The sequence below is a fragment of the Falco rusticolus genome, chromosome 2 (genome assembly GCF_015220075.1).
Source record: "Falco rusticolus isolate bFalRus1 chromosome 2, bFalRus1.pri, whole genome shotgun sequence".
NCBI classification, from domain to species: domain Eukaryota; kingdom Metazoa; phylum Chordata; class Aves; order Falconiformes; family Falconidae; genus Falco; species Falco rusticolus.
The window spans coordinates 77,072,600-77,094,686 of record NC_051188.1 but is presented as its reverse complement, the minus strand read 5'-3'; the positions used below and the strand labels follow the sequence as shown (position 1 = coordinate 77,094,686).

At 41.5% G+C, this 22,087-nt stretch overlaps 1 protein-coding gene across 1 annotated transcript in view; it reads right to left on the bottom strand.

Moving 5' to 3' along the window:
- The window catches only part of DYRK1A (dual specificity tyrosine phosphorylation regulated kinase 1A), an 89,564-nt gene extending 74,777 nt beyond the window's left edge, over window positions 1-14,787 (bottom strand). Inside the window, exon 1 of the mRNA XM_037376520.1 lies at window positions 13,902-14,787. The gene's annotated coding sequence lies outside the window, so the exon portion shown is untranslated. The remainder of the gene's footprint in view (window positions 1-13,901) is intronic.
- Between the last annotated feature and the right edge of the window lie 7,300 nt (window positions 14,788-22,087).

Sequence of the window (22,087 nt, the reverse complement as noted above, 5' to 3'; positions counted from 1 at the left end):
TTCTTTAATTTTCTACTAATGTTACTGATGTATTTCATGTAATTATGTGCTGTGCTTTCTAAGAAAGGTTGCTGTAAAAAGGTAACTTGATATAAATCTGCTCTTTTTTTCTATTTTGTGAAAAAGCTCAACAAGAATGTCATGAGCATGGTCTGACACACTCTGTGGATGATGCCAGCAGAGGTATCCTTAGGAAGAACACAGTTTTTCTAGACATACCTGAAACAGCAGACCAACATATGAAATCACAGGAGCATAACAAAAGGGATAAGAAAAGCAAGATTCAGAGTTCGTATCAGGTACACCAAATGGACCAACGGCAGTCTAACAGACTCATCTCCGTAGCCCTTCATATGGCCAGTTTCCAGTGCAAGGCAAAAAAAAAAAAAACACTGAACAGGGCAATGTAGTCATCAAGATGGTCACAAAAGGAGAACTCCGTCCCACCATATAGTAAACACCATATACTACACTGACATCCTCCTTTCCAATGTAAGTTAGAAGAAGCAAAGCCACATTTAACGGCTTCAAACTGGAACTTCACTCTTCCAAACACTTTTCTGTATTTGAACAAGAAAGCACCATCTTTGGAAATAAGCCAGAACTCCACACTGCTAATTTGAGACTTTACTTGAACTGAACATAAAGGAGACTCAATAACTTCAGGGCTTAAGAGAAAGATCTCTGTGGAGGTCAGTGCTACATTGAATGTACCCAAGAAAAATGCATCCCCACACAGATCTAGCAGCCAAGGAATACTCTGCTCTCCCTTTTTTGCTCAGAGAGACTTTTATACAAAATATTTCAAGTTAGCTTCATACTGGATTTACAGGAACTACTAGAAAGCAAGAAGACATTCTTCACCATGCCTCCGCGTTTAGGAAAGAGCAAGAGACACGCTAACCTGTATGGATTGTATCTGCCACAGACACTGCCTGAAAACACTGAGCAGTCTTCCTCCCTTTCCTAAAGGGGTCAAGGAGATGTATAACATCCTGAAGAGCAACAAAGACAACCAAAGTGCAAAGTTCTGAAATGCAGAATAGTCAACCCAAAGCCAGTTAGGGAAAAAGAAAAACAAGGCTTTATGAAAAATGCAACTGCTTGCTGAAGAAGGGGATAGGAGTAGGGAAAGACAGGCACTAAACATCAAAGTAGCTAAAGCATTATCTGACTATGGAATCTCAACAACCCCTAGAAACCAAGCAATGCTATGTTGTTTATCACAAGCCAAAAGTCTTTAGCCATGAAAAACCCATGCATAAAACAAGCATGATGAACAAAGTTTACTGAAGAGTAGACTAGAACAAGACTCAAACCAGAAGAGAAGATGGATGAGATTTAAAAATTTATCAAAAAATCAGACAAGCCACAAGCCACCGAAGAGTTACAGCACTTATGAGTAACACTTTTATTTACTAAACAAAAAGGAACCAAATGAACATTTCCAAAGACAACTACTGTAATTCAGAATAGTGTTTGCCCTGTTAGCACACACATCCTGACAGCAGGCTGCTTGATAACCTGATCTAGAGCAGCTGGCCTAATGAAATAAAACTCTGCAAGCTCAGAGTGATATGTTTAAGTGCGCTCTCATGTAAGAAAGTAGAAGAAAGATGTTGTCCATCACATTTTGCATGAAGAAAGCGTGCCTTGCAAGGTATTTAAGGTACTCCTGCCCTCAGTCCACAAAGGCTTGGAGAAGCAAAGGAGATGAGCAGGAAACAAGCAATGGAATTTTTCTGCCATAAAGTGTATTGTCCAATCTTCCCTGTTTTATTTCAAGTTAATTTTTGGATTATTAAAATACAGATGAACATTGAACTATGAATGGATTCAGGTATTACAGAATCAGTACACCTCTCTACTTTTCCAACTAACAGGTAAATAGTTATCACAAAATTTAAATAATGTGAACAAAAATATTAGGTAACTGAATACATGGAAGTAAAACAACAGTATAATCCCAGCAGCTCTGGCCACTTGTTTAAGAGGACAAGAAAGCATGGAATTTCCAAAGGAGTTATTTGTTTGGTTGGTTTTTAACATAACTGGTCCAGCTGGTGGTTATGCTAAAACCTGGCTATAAAGGGAAAAATTTTTTCATGCCTCTTTTGTATAACAAGAATAAGAACACCAAGCATTTTTACTCTGCAGTTTAGATTCTAGTATCAATAAGCTATGCTCACATCTTATAAAGACAGCTGAAAAATACCTTTTATTAGAATATTAACTTTAGAAACTTCAATTCACCTTTCAGTTTGTTCAAACAGGAACAATACATATTCTGTGTGCACATACCTATCTTAATGCAATAGAGAACTCAAGTAAAAATTTCAGAATTTTGTCATATTGTTTTGTGATACGGGGGAGGAGGCAGGAGAACAGAAAACTAAAAACTCTGGGTTTCTTAAGAGGTTTTAGTCTTTAAAACATGGGTATTTTTTTCCCCTCCTCAAAAACATTGTTCTTACAGGGGGGAAGAGAAAGTAAGAACAAGTGAGAAAGAACAAACAAACAGGAGAAAACACTGAGCAAGCAAGAGACCAAGCAAGTAACAGAGAGCTGCTTGAGAGACCAAGCACTAGAAAGGACATGGGAGAAAAAGGGCAAGAGCAGAAGTTATAAAATTGTAATAAGAATGATTGAGAGTGAGAAAGAACAAGAGAAACAGCACAAGTGAAAAGAGCACAAGAAAACAGATGCATCAGGAATAAGCAGGACAGTTAGACAGCAAGCCAGAGAGGAAGAAAGCAAGCGCAAGCAGGAGAGTTAGAGAGGGAAGTTACTACCAAGACAGACTGTGGTAGCGTGTTAAGAGTGCACACAAGCAGGACAGCATCAGAGTAGGAACATTTGAGAGGGAATGAGCATGGAAGTTTGAGACAGCAAGCAAAAGTCTGAGAGAGGCAGAGCGAGGAGGGGGAGACAGAGAGATAGACTGACAGAGGAGTGATTTACTACAAGAGGGGTGGCAAAAATTCCTCCAAATTATGTTCTCCATTAAGCAACAGTGCTATCAGAGCCAGTTAACCAACCCCTGCCTCTTCTAGGCACCCTGTTCCTGTCCACCCACACAACCCATTCCATTATCTTGTCAAATGTCTGAGCAGCAGCACAGTGTACTGGGTCTGGGAACCAATCTGACTGAAAAGTAACCTGATTCTCCACCCCCACACACACCCAAATGTTATATATATAAAATTATATATTTCAGCCAACTCGGTTGCCAAGTCTGATTCACTGGTTAGTCTTACAAACAGCTGTGCCAACACAAAGCAGGTGGGAACAAGCAGCCAGAATTTGGAGTGAAGGGGAGCTGCTTAAGTGGTAACTGCCTTCAAAGAACTCCTTGTTGCACGCTTTGCCTTAGAACGACACGTCCAACGATTCCCCTCAAAGTGTTTCAGTGGCTCTACATCTTACAGCATGAACTTTGCATCAGTTTGCTAATATTTACGCTGTAAAACAAACACGTATCATGTCATTAGATTAAATACTGTGTATGTCCCACACCCCTTGTATATGAGATATGAAACCAAAGAGTTGTTGCTTTTCATCTTTCTGCTTCTTTTTTCTCAATTATTTAAAATTTGGCTTAAGTACAGTTCTGGGGAGAGCAAGTTAATTTTCACTAGCCCCAGGAAAACATACAGATTTGGGTAAATGGAAGGAGAAAATGGTTTACAGTAGAAGGAAAAGGGGGGAGAAAATCAATGTTGCTTATGCTTTTCTCTCAGTATACTGTTCTTTGCTGTGCTGCCCTTCAGCATTCTCTCAGCACTGAAATTATGTACTAGCCTGCGGTCTTGTCTCATGCTAGAAGATGGAATTGATCTGGATGAAAAAGAGATAATGAAGTCTTCTCGAAATTCCCCCGAAATTTAAGAAGGTATAGCAGCAGAAGACCAATAGTTTCAATCTTTACTCATCAGCTTCTGTCAGTTTGCTTCCCTTCCCTGCCACTACTATGGAGCAATGTCTCAAGACTCTGTGAACATCTGATCAGCTGCAACTAGAACACAGATTTTTATTGCAGAAGAGTCATATTGAACACATTTAGCCAATTTTCCCTCATGAAAGCCAACCAAATCCAAGCACACAGAAGTGTGGTTTACACACCCGGTACATACTTGCACAGGTAACGCTTTGTTCCCCAAACTGTTCACTCTCAAGTGTTTGACCCATAAGACTTGAGAACTCAGCCCTGCCAGATCAGGTAGAAGACATGGGAGCTTCTGTACTAATAAGATAGAGATGTTTCAATCATACATATTGGGCAAATACCCCATATGCCTCTCTCTCCATGTGAAAAAAAGTTTTATAGGTGTCATAAAATTAGAGACTAAGTTAAGAAACGTTTAAGGCAGGCCTGATACACAATTGTGCCTCATATATTTTGCAACATAACATTTACTTACACAGTCAACTGTTACATGATAGGCATGTACATCAGGAGGACAGCACATGGAAAGCAAACTATAAAGTAAATGCCAGCTATACCAGAAATGATTCCATTTACTGAAATAATCCATCATTTCTTTCCGAAATTGAGGTACGCATATCAGAAGGGGAAAGAGAACTGCAAATAAAAAATGAATTTATTTTTAAAGACAAGCAATTTCCCTTGGCAAAAATTAGTTCAAAATCTTAATTCTCCCGCATTTCCAAACAAATCCTAAATTCCATGAGCAGAATCTGGATATGCTGAGTCACTCTCCAACCTTAAGAGACTGCTTCTCTGAGTTACAAAGCACTCTGAATAAAAACTCAAGTCAAATGCAACTGCAAATACAGAGCATTCTGCTATTTAAGACCCTTAACCTCAGCTCTGCCCGTTGCATCACTGCGTAACTTCGAGCAAGTCACTTTACCTTTTTTGCTTTCATTCCCGTTCCCAAAAAGCAACTCAGTAATATGTATTTATCTGCTGTTAACAAAGCAAAAAACTGCTGTATGGAATGCAATATGAAGCTAAGTGCTATACAAGATGCTTCAAATACCTGAAACCCCTCTCTCTACCCCAAAAACCAGGAACTCAGTGCCTTAGGTTAGCCTGCCAATAAGCAAAATACATAAACATTTCTACGTTTGGAGGAGGGTTTTTTCTGTACATTAGATCCTCATCACCGAAAAACATTACTTCCACAAGATGCTGAAAGAATCCATTAGCATCTGCTACAATCAGATACTAAAATGTTACACCTGTGCAGAAGCCTATAAGAAAGGCTGAGGAAAGAAAGAACCTGAGACTAAGTGCAAGGTCTGGACAGTGTGCAATTATTAAGAACTTGTACATTAAAAAAGTAACTATATGGTTTTCCTATTTTTGTCAGTGTTTGAGAACTTGACTCTGGGAATTTTTATGGAAATAATTAATAAATTCAACTCTACAGAAGTACTCAAGATTAAAATATAAGGAGAAAGACGGTGCTTCCAACATATGGAATATAATGCATACCTGTTTCCTCAAATACATAAATAAATTGGCACTGTCAAGCTGGGAGCTCACAGGTTTCAGAATACACATAATGACTAACACATAACTTAGAAATTGTTTTCTGAGCCCACTGTACGCTTGCTAAAAATGCATCTTGAGCTTCCACCTCAACTCAAACCCCAGATCTCAGGGGTTTTTTGTTTTATGCAAACAAAACTTTGCTTTAACATACAAAATTAAATTTAAGATTTTTGTTTTTAAAGTAGCAGCAGTCCAGAGAAAAGAGAATGAAAGCACAGCATATAAAGAATCCTGTCTCAGAAAATACCAAGGGAAAATTTTTCAAATATGGGAGTCTGAAAATTAAACTCTCCATCCCATATTCAACCTCTTGTATAGAAATAATTGCATAACCTCACATTTCAATAAAATTAGGTAGGAATTACAAGACTCAAATTCTCAACAAAAAGGAGCGAGACCAACAGTATGTGTTTTAACTGTGTAAACCTAAGATGATACTTTTGAAGTAAAAAAAAAAAAAAAAAAAAGGCAATAAAGACATACAAAATGAGTGACACAGGGAAGGTGAATTACATCCCCCCTCTCTCCTACACATTAAACACAATAAAACTTTGGAAATACACATTAAAGGGCAGCAAATGTAAACTAAAACCAAGGAGACCTTTTTCACACAAAACCCAAATTATTTACTGATCTCAATCAGAACACGTTGCTGATAGTTGATTTTTTTTAATTTTTTTAAGAACTAGATTTCTTACATTGAACATTACAGGGGGCCTCCTATGCTTCAGAATTTAAGTCTACCATGAACTTCTCAGTACTAGGAAAATATTTAATGCCATGAATTACTGCAATTTGGTGTTTCCTTTATCTTAAGGGTTTTTTAATAAACATTTAGAAAGCTGATTTAATTTTTTTTTCTGCTATTAAACAAAAGCCCCACAACCTATAAATACCAATAGTCTGTACATACACAAATCATGGATACAGATTGACCATAGGTCATTGATCATCTCCAGTATTTCCAATTGCAAAGCACCACATGCATGTACTGGCAGAGCTTCAGAAGACCTCTTAAAAATGTCAGTTTGCCACATTCCTTTTCTTCACATACAAAACACTGAGATGAATGTCACTGGGTATTGCTACATACATTTTACTTTTATATTTCAACTCCATTAGAACAGTAGCTAAACTGAAACAAACATATTTTAAAACGTCTCTGTTCAATTAGAGAAGCAGCATTTTTATAAATTGTGCAGAAGAGAGAATTATTACAAAACACAACACTTGAACCTTGCGAACTATCGGCAGAACTTGTTTTCTCCTTTCTTGAAGTAACTGTATGCTGGTTAAGAACATCTAGCAGAAAACCAGAAGCTATACCTGCTTTATGCAGGTGTAAAACTACTTCTTTGCATTATAAAAAGAAAAAAAAAAAATTTAAGCCACACTTTAAAACAGAGAACTTGAGATAACACGCGTAACTTGGCCAACACATTTTTCTTTCTTTCTTAAGTTCTGTAAGAAATTAAATGTAAATGTTTTAGCAAAAACTTGTATTTTGGTTTACTGCAATTGTCTGACTGCATGCACATTCAGTAAAGGGGTACTAGGCTTTACCTTCAAATCCACATTTAGAAATTGTCTCCAGTTCTAATGGTTCTTTACACGAGATAACCATTACCAAATTTCTAGTCCCTATCACATGAAGCAAAGCCAATCTTGGTTTAAGAATGACAACAAAAGTTGTCAGTGTTATCATTAACCACTAATGTAAGGCAGTCAAGTACTTGTACTCCAACAATCTGTTTCCACATGGGCAACTGAATTTCTCAAGGTTTCAAAACTAAGCTCATAAAGTTTTAAAATGTCCATGCTGTGAACACAACTCTGGTTAATTTAACTCCATAGAGATACGTAATTGAATGTTTTGATGGGTAAAAAAACTGAAAGTAGGCTCATATGGACACTGTGAACCACAAATGACTGCACGCTATGTAAAATACTCAGGTGAAAATATCCCCAAAAAAATCCTACAAAGAGAGGAGATAAAAATTCTTGTAAGGGCCACATCAGATATCACTAATTATTTCCATTCATGTCTCCAGATTTTTAGACCTCCTATCATTAAGGTTTTTGTACAACAGACTATCAAATTACAATAACCCAGAAACCTCTTATTTATCAGAAGAAAAAACAAACCACAAACACATATGCATTTACACAATGCCATAACAAAAATGTTACATAGGAGAGCACCATGAATGAACAGGTATGCATCGCAAAGTCATAAAATTCTGATTAAATAGAGAAAGAAATTATACTTACTTCTTGTTGTACAGTGTAAAACAAAACGGAAATCAGATCCCAGCTAAAGTCTTAAGTAGTACAACAATGCAAAACCAAGCAATTTTTAACTATGCCCTTACAATACAAACTTCAAGTACAGTTTATAATATAGTATCATATTATACTCTTTCCACTCAAGCCTTCAACATAAAACATTCTTTTATGATGCTGTCTTTAGTAGACATAGTTCACAGATGAGGTTAATTGACTTAGAAATTAAGCTTGTAAAATGCAGTGTGTATTAAAAATAATAAACCATCAGGAAAAGTTTGAGGAGATACAAGGGTCACTCAAAATAAAGCTGTAGTAACTGCATAGTTTACTGTCCTCTCCCCAGAACTGCACCTACTAGTACTTCTGATTTTGGGGGAAGTGTAATATAAGTTTATAGCCTTAGCATATACAGAACTTTACTTCAGAAAAATAATCTGATTTCAGCGGGAAGACATAGACAGGTATTGTGCAACCATGTACATGTTCAACATTTGCAGTAATGCTCATTTTCCTGCACAGGGCTTGCCATAAAAATCTTGACTTCTAATGGCATACTGTGACATTGACAGGAAAGTCACCCTAAATACAAGAACAAGACATTCTAAGCTTATGAACATCTGATTGTGGTGGAAAATGTACATTCCAATGTGTTATTTCACAACTATGAGCCAGTATTTGTAATATTTATGATCACTTCTTGTAACATTAACAAAGACATCAATACATCTCAAACACTAACTTGCAATTTTTGGCATACCGTTAAATTAATACCTACTTATCCACAAGTTAAAATAACAACAAAGAAGCCAAAATCAGACATGATCCAGGAAGGTTACTGAGCTTCCAGTATCAATTGGATTTTGAAAGGGTGTATTAGAAACTTAGTTGTAATCACCCACATGCCCTATACGTGTTTCATGTAAAAGTCCTGTTAAAACTGTATTTAAACATGAAGAATATACAAGGCTATACATTTATAAGTAGAGAAACATCTGTAGTTACAACTGGACAGACCAAACAGATATCAATGTAAGGAAATTCACAGTGTACAAAGAAATATAAAACTGAGTAAGTACGAACACATTAACTACCTAACAATTTTTCCCCTCTTTTTACTCCTTCCTTCAGTTTAAACAGCATACTGACAGCACAGACACTGAACTACTTCCTCTACAAAGGAAGTGGATGCGTTATGTTCCAATTGGCTCCTCAGCAACAGGTCCATTGGCAACGCAAATGAGAATCTATTAGCAATTTACGTAGTTCACATGAACACAAATTAAGATTTGAGCACATACAGGTAAACAGGATTTTGAATGAACAAAAACATTAGCTACCTGTCTTTGAGGTCAAGAAGACAAAAAACAATGAAGAATAGGATTTTGGGACACTAGAATTTAAGTTTCACTGGCAAGTTCAATTTAATCATTAAAAAGTATTTAACTATGATTGTGCCAACTAGTCATTCTACTAGTTTGATTTTTCTTTCAGTAACTCATAAAAATTCACGCTAAATTTTTTCAATTATATTTTGAAAGAGTAAGTTTGCCATCAGAAATCAATTTGTATATTTCCATTCTTCCCTTATTTCACCATCCCAACAGTTATTAAAAAGAAAGAGGAAACTTTTCAACACAGATGTATTTATATATTATTAACTATTCCTTTAACTGACTCAAAACACAGTCTACTTTTATTTGCCTCAGCCAGGGGCGGGGCGGGGGGGCAGGGGGAAGAAAAATAGAAGGCTTTGGAACTTTATGTAACAAATTGAAAGCTCGCTTTCTCACAGCTGGCACAAAACTGACACTTAATGGAGTTAATTTCACTTTCATTTACTCAGTTTCACTTTCAGGTATTTAGTGCTACTAAGACCCTGGAAACTTTGCAAGGACTATGTTTACAAGTAAGTCCTAGCTTGTGTCATTTTCATTAGATAAATATTTTCACTGCTTTTAAGAAATGCTATATTCAGAGATGAAATTAAACTGATTATGTCTTCACACAGGACAGCTGAAATAGCTACTATCTAGTAGTCTTCAGAGGCTCCAGAGTATTCATACTGTATGGATGTAAGCAGAGCTGACTGGGAACTATCTTTCACATTTCTCTAGCCCTTCAGTGGGTATTCTCCCTGTAAATCATATGGACAAGACATTTTGCAATGAGGAAGTATATGATAATGTCAGTACCTCTCACACTGAGCCACCTCATCTCCAACATTTTCAACTGTGGAAAAACCCACCTATCCTTTAGGGATTGGAGAGAAAAGGGGGAGGGGGGCGGGTAAGCGAGAGAGAGGGGAAAAGAAACCTTATGAAGACAATGGGACTTAGCCTGCCTCATCATTATGTGCTTTCTAGTCAAACAGGAGCTCCTTTTTTGATCTGTGCTCAGACAAGCCATAATTAGGCACCCACAAATATTGGACAAGACTCATACATATGACTATTAGGGGAAATGGAGCTAAATTCCAAATAAAGCTGGGGTGAATATGAACTAGAGACCTATTCTAAAATAATTAAATACATTTGTACTGGCAAAAGCAGTTGAGTTGTTTTTTCAGTCATGCTTGGATAAAACAGAATCAAACACAGAATTTTACCTTCCCTCCCCGTAAGGGAGAAAGATAACCAAGGGATATCAATTACAAACTGTTACATTAAGTGTTACATGCATCTAATTATTAGGTCACTGCAATCTCAAAGGGACAGTACCAGATAACTATGCATATCAAATATGTCTTTCTGGAAGTAACAATTGTTTGTATTACCAAAAGCTTCTCCAGTGTTCTTAAACCACCAATAGACTACAGTTCCCATGACTCTCCTCTTGAAGGACCCATCCAGGTAAGGAAGGAAAAGGAGAATACTCCCCTTCTCAGAATGGCTTATTTACTTTTTTCTGCACTTACGTGCTTATAAGAAAGGCATGTTTGCTCAAGAAAGGTTTTTTTGTAGTATTTCAAATAGTCATAGAGAAAAAAAAAAAGTCTCATTGCATAAACATCAAGTCTTCTAGACTTCCTTAAGTCTAATTAGCAAAAAAGTTACTAATGTTTTGTAAAAATTTTCTTTACCACTCAAAAAAAAGAGATGAAACTATAATTTCAACAAATAATGCGTTGTACTCTGTGATAAAGACAAAAGCAGTTCTCTGTAAATAATCCTATTCTACAACAACAGAACTATTTACAAAAGGATTTTAGAAATTATACAAGTCTCCCGTGCTCCCATAAAACAAAGATATCAAAGTTTTTTACTTTGCTTTGGAGAACAGTTCTCCTAATGGCATTAAAAGCCACCACAGTAAGACTAAACATATACTAGTCTTCAATTCTTACTCAAAAACATAAGCTGTAACAACTTTCAACCTACAGTCCCATAGCCAGGGTTAGAAACACCTGAAATAAGGAGAGTTTAAGAGGAATGCTGAAAAGAAAATCTAATTATAGCTACAAAGTTGCTGCTTTGGTAAGCGTACATTTAGTCTTCACCACCCATATCAGTTCAAATGAAACTGTAAAATGCTATAATAGCAAATAAAGGTAGTTTTTCATGCATTTGACTAGTCTTCTTGCATAGTAGCATATGACCACATGGTACACTTTCAAACATGTTAGCAAAAATTAAAACGGACTTTTTTCACTTTATGTTGAGGTGTTGACTAACTAATTCTAACTAAAATGTCAAAAATACCACAGTAAGTCCATTAAGGCAAAGCCTAATAATGCAGTTAACCCAGACACATTGCTTCACAAGGCTGTATCAGAATTAAGATTTTAAAATGTGGTATACATATTAGTAAATATGTCCTAATTAAATGTAACTCTAAAAGCTCAGACAAGGCACCCAGTTTCTACTAGATACCAGTCACATTTTTCTACTTTGTTTAAACTATCAGCCAGTTAGAAGTCATTTATGGCCATCACATGTTAATTCCTAGTCTACGCAAAACCCACATACTTGAAGAACTGACAAATTCCTAACGACTACCTCATAATTTTACACAAGTAGCAGAATACTACCCATAAATTGACACTGAAATAGAGAACTCTTGGCTGCTATTAGGTAAAATTATCCTTGTTGCAGTTTCCCTGTCACTGTCCAACGTGGGGGAGGGGATTCCAATGACAAGTTCTAAATCCACCCCAAGTATTGATTCAGGAACTGTAACACTGCTGCTCATGTAATACACTTTCTTACCTATATGCCTGCAAACAATATTAAACTATTGTCATATGTAAATGTGTACACAGTTAATAGAAGGAATTGCCCTCTTTTTCTTGATTCAAGAAGACTGTGCTCTTCATTCAATTTTGAACAAGATATACTTGCTTTACTCAAAGAATATTAAAAAACCATGAATTGGCCTCAATAAGCTTCATAAACTTTGACAGCATTTTTAATTCACAACAGAAAATGTAAATTTAAGACTTCACACACATATTCTACTTCAGACTGCAAATAAGCCAAAAACGAAGCGTAGCCTACAAAAGTAGTCTATATATATACACACACCAAGTTCACCAAATATATATAGATAATAGTTAACAAATACTAGCTCATACGCAGAGTTATTTTCAGTGTTATTATTCTAATTCTATGAAGTATAATTAATTTTCCAAAAATATCCAACCTACAGAGGTCCGGGGAGCAAGGTGTGGAGAAAAAGAGAAACAAGTTTACCAAAACTTTTTAGGGCTACAGACTATTCCAATCAGATGTTTAATTCTGCTTGGTTACAGGCAGATAACTAACTACTGCTACAAATACAATTTTTTTGCTTTTTTATCACCAGATGTCATCGGCGTATTCTTCAGCTTCGCACACCTCTTCTTAAGGAAAGGAGAATGAAATACCAACACAATAAAACAAATTGTTAACTCCTACTTATTTAGACACCCCACACCCCCCACACGATGCTATATCCACGTAAGTGTGCCTGTATACCCACTGGCAAAAGTTAACAGCACACTCTCATTCAGATTAAAACAGTAGGTTGTCAAAAACACGCTTGTTGATTTATTTTGTAGTCAGATATTCTGTCTTTGTTAATTTTAAAGAACAATGAATGTTTATTTCCCCCGATGACTGTGGAGTAATAGGAGAACTAAGTAACAGCAGCAATCTAGACACATGATCAAAGAGCCCCTACATAGTCTTTGGACAGACTAAACCGAAAACTTCAAAGCTGACTGAGATTCAAAAATGCACCAATTTCGAAATTTCAAATTACAGTTCTTTTAATTGTGTTTTCTGATTTTGTGGCGGCGGGAGGGAATACCACTCCAGAGAAGGAGCACCGTATGTATGAGATGAGGTCTCCAATTTCCCCAGCAACACAAAGCTAAATTCTTAAAAGGCTGCAGCCAGCTATTAAAATATAGAAGTGCCTGTATGTCCCTGTGGCTATTCCCGACTGCGTCTGCCTCCTCTTCCCCACCCCCCGCCCAGATGACAGTCATCTCACACAGGTACTCCTTCTACATCGGCCTCCAACTTCCCCACCTGCCACACGAGTCCCTCGCACGGCTGCAGGCCGGGGCACCTACGGCCTCCACCACAACAGGTGCCTGCTCAGCTGATGGTTCAACTCCTGACGCCCTCCTCGCCTCCCTCTCCCCGCTCCCGGGCCGGGGCGAGACCTCGCACCCGCCCACCGCAGGGCGTTGCGCACAAGAGCTGGAGGATCCAGCCGAGCTCCCTTCCTCCGCTGCCGGTTCCGCGGCCCTTCTCGCCGCTCCGCTTCCCAACCCGGCAGCGACAGCCTCTCCCGGACGCCGAGGGGAAAAGGGCCGCAGAGGCCGCGGCCGCCGCCGCTGCCCCCCCGGCCATGCCCGGCCTGCCCCAGAAGGGGGCGGCGGTAAGGAGGGCGGGGAAGAAGGCCAGGTCCAAAGCCCGGTACAGGTCCCGGCCCTGCCAGCGCCGGCCCGGGGCTCGGCGGGCCCCTGCGCTCTCCCCACCTCCTCTCTCTAAGATGGCAGCGGAGCTGCCCCCTGCGCTGCGCCCCCCTCGACCGCGCCGGGCCGGGAGGTGGCACCAGCTCGTCCCGCTGCGTAGCTCCCCGCCACCGGCTGAGGCGTCTCACTTACCCGTGTGGGGGGCGGCGGGCCCTGCGCTCCGGCCCGGCTTCTCCCGGTCGAGGCCTCTTCCCTCGGGCGGCGGGCGCAAGCAGGGCGAGGAGCGAGCGCTTCCCCCGGCCTCGGCCGGGGCCCCGGCGCGGCAGCGCCTCCCTCTTGTGCGCTCCGCAGTCCGGCCGCCCCGCCGCGCTCGGGCCCGCACGGCTGGCGGCGGTGCCGGTGCCGCTCGGGGCGCGGGGGGCACCGGCCGTAGGGTCTGTCCGCTCCGCGCCTTCCTCTCTGGGCGGCGAAGAGGGGGGGCCCGGCCCGGCGGGCGGATCCGCGGCGCTTCCTGGCCGGGCTGGATTTTCTATCGCTCACAAAATGGCGCGCGTTCCAAACCTGCGCAGCGCCCGGCAACGGCAACGGCAGGGCCCGGCCCCACCTCGGCTCGGCGGCGGCGGCGGCCTGAGCCCCGGCCAGGCAGCGCGGGGACAGCGGCGGGCGGGCGCGAGCGGGCGGGGGGAGGAGGAGGAGGGGGTGGGGGGGAAGCGCAGCGCCGTACCGAGCCCCCGGGAACTCCTCGCTCCCTCCCTCCTTCCCTCCCCCGCCTGCCAGCCGCTACCTCCTCCCCCTCCCTCGCTCCCTCCCCGCCCGCTCCTCCCTCCCCCTCCCTTCCTCGCGAACCGGCTTCGCCAGGGCGCCGCACCGCCCCGCCGCCGCCGCCCCGCGCCCCGCCGCCCCGCACCGCTGCTGCCGCCGCCTCGGGCCTGTCCTCGTCCGCGCCCGCCCGCGCGGGGCGGCCTGCTTGCGTGCCCCGGCGGACCCGCGGGGGACAGCTCTGTTGAGGGTGTTCTTTCGCTTTCTCGTGCGATAACGTCTTTCGGGGTGGAGGTGGGAAGGAGGAGGGGGAAAAAAAAAATAAAACCCACGATTCAGGCGGGAAGTTTTTTTTTTTTAAAAAAAAGCTAACTGACAAAATGGCGACGGGGCGAGCCTGTTTCTATGGCAACTGTCAATCACGCGGCCCGGCTGCCCCACCCCGGCCGGGCGGGAGACGGCGCTGACGTGGGAGGGCGGGGAGGAGAGCGACGGGCGAAGGGCGGGCCATGGTCGCCCGGGCAACCGCTGCCCCCCCGCCCTCCGGCGTGTGACGGTATCCGCGCCGCTGCGGGCCGGGATGGCCCCGGCGCGCCGCGGCGTGGGGGAGGGGGAGGCGCCAGGGCGGGGCACTGGGCCGGTAACGGCGTTGGGGGGGAGGGGAGCCGCTGCCCTTGCCCCTGCCGCGCGGTGGGCGACCGGGAGGGGGCGGCCCGCCTTCCCCGCCGGGCTGCGGCGGCGCCTTCCCCGGCCCGCAGGGGGCACCGGCACCGCGGCGGTCGGGCCGGGCGGCGCTGGGGGGAGCGGGGCCCTGCGGCCGGGCGAGGCCGGGTTTCCCGCGCGGTGGGCAGGCCCGGGGCTGCTGAAGGCCGCGGGAGGGCGGTGGTGCGTCCGCGGGACTCGGGCGGGCGGGGTCCCTCTTGTGCCCTCTCTGAACAGCCATCTATTCCCCAAAACAGAGGAAAAAAAAACCCGCTCGGGAGCTGCCTCGCCTGGCAGGGGCGGAGCGGGTGTGCTCAGGGGAGGCAGCCTGGAGCCGCTGAGGGAGAGCCGCCTTCCGCCCGCAGCTGCGGAGCCGAGCTGCGGTGTTGGTGCAGCTAGCCTAAATCTGTGACAGGGATTTTTTTTTTTTCTTTCTTTTTTTCTTTTTTTTCTGGAATGCCTACAAAGATCAAAAAGTAGAGTATGGCCTTTATCTAATACTTTAATTCTAACGTGATACTTTAATCTAGTCATTTTAGTTCACAGCCAGCCTCCTTGAAGAAATTAGGACATATTACTAACACTTGTTCCATTTGCTTTTCTTCCTATATTAATATTTTTTCTTTCCACTTAAAAGGTGGAAATAAGCAACCAACGACAGGGAGACAGGTGCAGCAACAGCCAAAGTCATATCTCTCCCAAATAATCTAAGCATTGCTTTACAAATGCAGTATCACATGCAGTTCAACCAAGCTAAATTTTGTTGCAGCTGAAAATAGCAGTCCTGAGTCCCTCCACCTTCAGCCATACAGCTCCTCTGCCTGTTTTTTTCTAGAATGCTAGTATGATCAAACTGAGACACACACCCATCCAAACAAAAAAGTTCTCTGCATAGCTAGGAGAAATACTGATCCGCAGGAGATGGCAGGAACGCGTGGTTGGGGTATTGTGGGACCACCGCATTGAGTAACAGCACAGTATTAGGTTAAATTAAATCACCCGTGAAATTGCACCTTAAAGCTGTGGTAGGTGTCTGGGAGCACCATAATTTAAGCAGTCATTTCTCATTCTCCTCAGCCCCAGAAAGATTGAGAGGTCACTTTGAGCTGCTTTTGACACTTCTCTCTTTGCCTTCAAGTGTGACCAGAATGCAGTTCTTACCACTGGATGAAGAAAGCCAATGCGCATGTTCTGCAGCATAACAAAGGCCCACAGGATCACCTGCTTCCACTCAGGGACTCCCAAGTTAGTATCATATTTTGGCCTAGGGTACCTGCATGCACAGTATATTGTACAGGAAATCCAAAACATACAGAAAAGCGTTAGCTATCTTGCATATGCTCTTCCCCCATTCATCGGTAAGGAAGGGCAGCTCTTCCCTTGGGGACAGTGGGGTCCATCCCCACAAGAATTTTGTAAACCTTACTAAAATCTCTTTGCCATTCTGTGTGAATGGTGATATGCAGTGGCCGAATAATTTCTCTGCAGTTCAATGTAGGCAACTCATAGAAAGTTGTCACACCATTTACTGTAATGGAGTGTTTGGGGTTTGTGGGGGGTTCTTTTGAATTGGGTTGGTTTTCTTCTCCTAATACTTAAAAAATATTACAGAGTTTTCATGAGTTTGTACACTTGCTCAGTAGTCCTCTAATTTTATTTTCCTGGCTATACCTAAGCTTATGGTATGTGGCAACTTGTGCTGAGATAAAATGTCCTTTAAAAGGTGATGGCCTTTTTTTAAAATTTGGGTTTCCAGCACAAACAACTAAATACTTTTGTCTTCTTAATATTATTTTGATAATGAATAACTTGTATAGTTCTTCTCTTGTACCTCAGTGCTCTCTTAAATGTCCATTTCATTCAAAACATGTATACACACTACAGATGGCCTACAACATATGCTGTTTAGGTCCTCAACAGCTAAACTGTTGAAGTTGGTAACCATTAAAATTAAGGAACAAGGCCATCATGAACTGCAGTTCTACCAGAATCCTGCTCCAGCCACAGAAACTGGGATTAAAGCTGGTGTCAGGTTAGACTTGCTTGTCTGTTTGCACTGGGACGAGGACTTGTGTCTTTTGCTGCCAGTAGGTTTAGGGCTAGGGTTAGGAATCTGAGCATCTTCCAGGCTGACTACCAGAATCCTGCCTCACCTGGAAACACAGTGGAGCAGAGCAGAGCTTTATCTTCACACTGGGAGCTAGGAGTCCTCTTCTGTGCTGCAGATACAGCTAGGGTAAAGGTTGGGTCTAGCGTTTGGGAAGTGAGGGTCTTCTATGCTGGGACTCAGCCAGAATCTTGCTCCCTGCAGAGTTTTGTTTTGATTTTAAAACCAGCTCAGCTTCCTGATCCATTGTGTAACACATCCCATAAATGACTGTACTGGAGTAACCAAAAGGTTGGTATTGCATAAATGTGGGGTGGGAGTAAGGCGTAAAAGACTAAGGTACACTTTAACTGGTTTTGGTAGTGAACTCAATACAACCGACCAAAAAGAAGTATGACAGCAAGAACCATTACCTTCTAAGGGATCAACTTTTGAGAGAAGTAGTGGAGATAACAGAGGCTGAAGATGGAGCAGTGAGAAATAAGTTTGTGATCTAGAAGGAGGGGATCCCAATACTTGCTAATTTCTGCTACTTTGTTCATAATAATGAGTTATCATATCTTACACGTTTGGGTTTTTTTAGGAAGGAAGGGACTGTCAAGACAGGAAAGACTGAGACTGACAGTCTTTTTTTTTTTTTTAACTCTTCATCAAAAACCACCTAGAGTAGGTTGACAGTATTTCAGTTATTACACTTGAAAATAGGAGTTTGCATACATTCTTTATGAATTAGTAGACAGGCTCCTAAGAAATACTTGGGTTTCTCTTCCTAAGAGAATAACCCCTCAGAAAGCTGACTATTTTGGGCCAAAAAAAAAAACAACAGTAAGCAGAAAACTTGAGAAAAAATAAGGAAAAATGTACATAAAAATGAGGAGGAAAAAATACAGTGTGGAGAAATAAGATCTAAGAGACAAAATAATATACAACAGTCTAGAGAAATAGATGTAAAAGAAACAACAAAGCAGTATTAAAGTTTTCTTAGTTCAGTAGGTGCAAGGTGATGTTATACACAACATTCAAAACATTAAATTACAGTATTTTAATGGGACAGAAATTTACCTTACAGTTAACCATGGTTGAGTGTTCTGCCTCTCCTGTCTTTCGGTATGATTTTGCTGAAAAATATAATCCTTCCTGTTTTCCTCTTTTTTGGTGTGCATTTACATTTATGCTGTTAACAAAGTAGACTTAGGACCAGTGCAGAAACAGTTGTAACTGGGACTTAAATAATTCAAGAGTCCCCAAAGGTGCAGGACTACCACAGAAAGTATGCTGTAGAAACATATAGGGTTTCTCAGACTGATGGTTATTATTATCATTGTCGTCATTGTTGTTGCTATTAGAGGGAAAACCCATACACTTTGTCATCTAAGTGTAGAACAACAGAATACAGCATGGCAGATGAATATAAAGTCAGAAATAAATATTTGTGTGTTCCTATTTACTTTCTCTTTTATTAAAGAAATAGATTAAAGAGACCAATAAATTAGAGGGGAAAGTGCAAATTACATAACATTACTTCCATCCTTTGAGGCTTCTACCCAGTAAAGATTAGAAAGGAATTACTTGTTAGGTCTGTTTGTTTTATAATTGTTTTTAAAATTCCTTTTAGTGAAAGAATGGACTACTGGTGCACTAAAAGTGACACTTCTTACATCCACAATGGCCAGTTCTGCTCATTTATTTGTGGGTTTACTTGTTTGCCTCTGATTATGGGGTATAGTCTACAAGTCTGCATATGATGCCAGATTTACTCACCTGGGCTCCCAGATGTCGGAAGCAGTAGTTAATTTCAGAACCTTCCTCACTTCCTGTGGAAGATTACCAGGAGTTCATAACTCCTGAGTTAGGAATGTCTACTCGCATAACTAGTATTTTAAAATAGCTTTTTAGTTATTCAGCCCAGAGTTCTGCCAGTCAAAGAATTACAGCACTACAGTTATGTTGATGGTAATTTTTGAGGTCCTTCTGAGTATACATTATATCATTAAGACCACCTCTACCATTTTGGGGATGAAGATGTTTTCCTAATTAAAGGGCTAGGTAGTTCCCACGTCTACAGAAGCTGCTCAGTATCTTACCAGCTTGGGTCCATCTCTTCCTTCTTCAAACTATAGATACTCATTTTGCTGTTTCAGCCACACAGTTTACTGATAGTGGAATGTGACTATGGGTAATATGTCCCAGTTTTCCCCTTTTCAGCCTTCCTATATTGTGTAGCAGGGTCCATTTACCTCTTCACTGTATGTTCTGAAAGTCTTCATTCTGTGATCCAAATCCTAAAAAGCCATTATAGCCACAAGGTTTTTCTTCTGGGGTGTGTGCATTTCTGTCTGAACTCCAGGCTTCCCTCACACCAGTCATGGGCACTCTGACCTTTCCAGGACTTAATATTTGTACTGTGAATAGATGTTTCAATTTAGATGAGTTTTTTTGCTAGTATCAATTCAAATATCCCTTGGTATCCTGCACATCTTCTGCAAGAGTGGCCTTCTTAGGCCAGCAGACCCAGCTTAGATCTTCAGAGAGATTTCTTCATAACACAGAAAAAAAGATTACGATGTCAACTGTTCTGTTAACTTGTGTTTCTCAGGCAAAGCCACCATATAGCTCAATGTCTTTGGTACTAGGCCACAATCTGAAGTTAAGTCCCAAAAGTTCTTCTCTCTGGGTTACATCATTAACACTTCAGAGAACGCCATGGCACCTCTCAGACAGACTTAATTCTAAATCAAACCATCATCTGGAGTGAGCAGCTTGTGTTTCGCCTGTCAAAAAGGTGCTGCTAAGTAACTAATGTGGTCCATCTCTTTTTAGGCCAGAGAGGTTGCCATGGTAACCTATTTGAATGTAGATAGATATGCTTTTGAGTCATCATCAGAGCCCAGCTTTGATAGTACAAGGTTTGGATTGACAGCCAGTACCGCATATTGTGTAGGTTGGCACGCCTCTGGACCAGAAGGTCCTGGAATTGCTGCTGTTGCTGCCGGATGAGGCTTGCTACAAAAAAAAAAAAAAAATGTGCAGCTCCCTGAGTTTTCTCTGATATTCTCTTGAACAGCAGTCATGCATTCCTTGGTGTTCTCACTCTATAAAGAAGCAGGTTTATACTCCTAGGTATGACCAGTTCTCCACTCCAGTTTAAAAGTCCTTCCCCAAAACAATGGAGATTTTGGGGAAAGAAGCCTCTGGGAAAGAAGAGGCTGTGTTACTTATTTTAAGGGAAACATACTTTAAAGTTGTATCACAGAAGTCCTCCTGAAACCACTTTCCATGAGAAAGACATTTTTAGGAGTGCAGAACAGTTTTCTGTTAAAATCAGGCATCCTGAAGAATTGTGATGCTTTAAAATTTTGCAACTCAAGTGCTACAATGTCAAGTATTTCCTATCTGGGAACTTATCTACATCCTCAATTTCAAACTTCTAGAGGGATCTGGTTTCCCTGTGTTTGAAAAGATGAAAAAGATATTACGTTAATTTAAACATAAAGTTTCACTCACATCCAAAAGGACTAGTACAACACAATTCTTGCCTCTCCCAAAATTTGTATTTGGTTCTGCTGGTCGTAACATAGCTAAATTGACTCTGCCTACACCTGTTCAATGTAAAGCTTTTGCTTCTCTGTAGGAATTCCTGGAAGAGTCAAAAACTCTCCTGTTAAAATTACCTCCTTCATTGGCAGCTTCTTTTGAAGCTTATCCAGTGATATAAAATACAATTTCCTTACTCTTCAGTTGTGCAGCAGAACGTATGTCTTTGCTGACTAAAATGAAAACTTTGTTCTTGATGTCAGGAAAAAGCTTCTTGTGTTCCCTCTGGAGGGATATTACCTGTGAAGTTCCAACACATGATATTGGCAGTACCCTGACTTCACAAATCTGTTCAAGAAAGTTCTTAGAAGTGTGTTCTGCTAGGTGCCTACCATGACTATAAAACCTCCTGCTAGCAAAGAAAAAGAAATTGCAATGAGTTGTAAATTACATTTCTCTAAACTTGCCACTTACAGTGGTTCACCATACTAAGAAACCATTCTTCAAACAGTAGAAGCAAGAATGCTTGGTTGTCTGTCCTTTCTTCCTCCCAGATCGTCTATCCCCTCCCAGTCCCATATATTTCAGGTTTTCAGATTCCCTTTGTACCTCAGACACTGAACTACTCCAAAGCTCCAGCATGTGACTGCGCTATCTGTTGAGCAAAGAGGACTGTGAACTGTGACTTATTTGAGGTTACACGTGTGCAGCTTGATCAGTTAGCCAACCAAACAGAAGTATTAACAGTTCAGCTTACAGTTCAGCTTTTCCCAAAGTGAGAAACAGTTAACTGATTAACCAGGATCAATCCTTGACCCAGCCACCAATTTTCACAGAACTTCTCTGAACCTCTTTTATTTCAAATTGCGAGGTGGCTGATCATTACCAGGAGTTGAAACACTATTATGAGAGATGGACTGAGGGTCTAATTAAGAGGCAGTCCACTCAGCCTTATGAAACCAGAATAAAAAGAGTTTGTTTCTTTCCAATATGCATGTAAACCAAATCAGCTGTGTGTACATTACCTTGCTATAATGTATATTTCAGACTCAGTTCCCTGGCTATACACACTGCTGCGGCCCTTGAGCATATTCTGTGGCATCACTAATGTAGGCTAATTGCTATGTGGGCTAGCACTCCTTTTTTTGTAGGGCATGCTTTTTAGGGGCCTGCAGTTTCACCTCGATGAGCTATTCCAGGGAACTTGGCAAGGCAGGCAAGGCTGGTGCTGACCTTATGCTGCAAATGCCCCTGCCCACCTCATCATGATCACTAC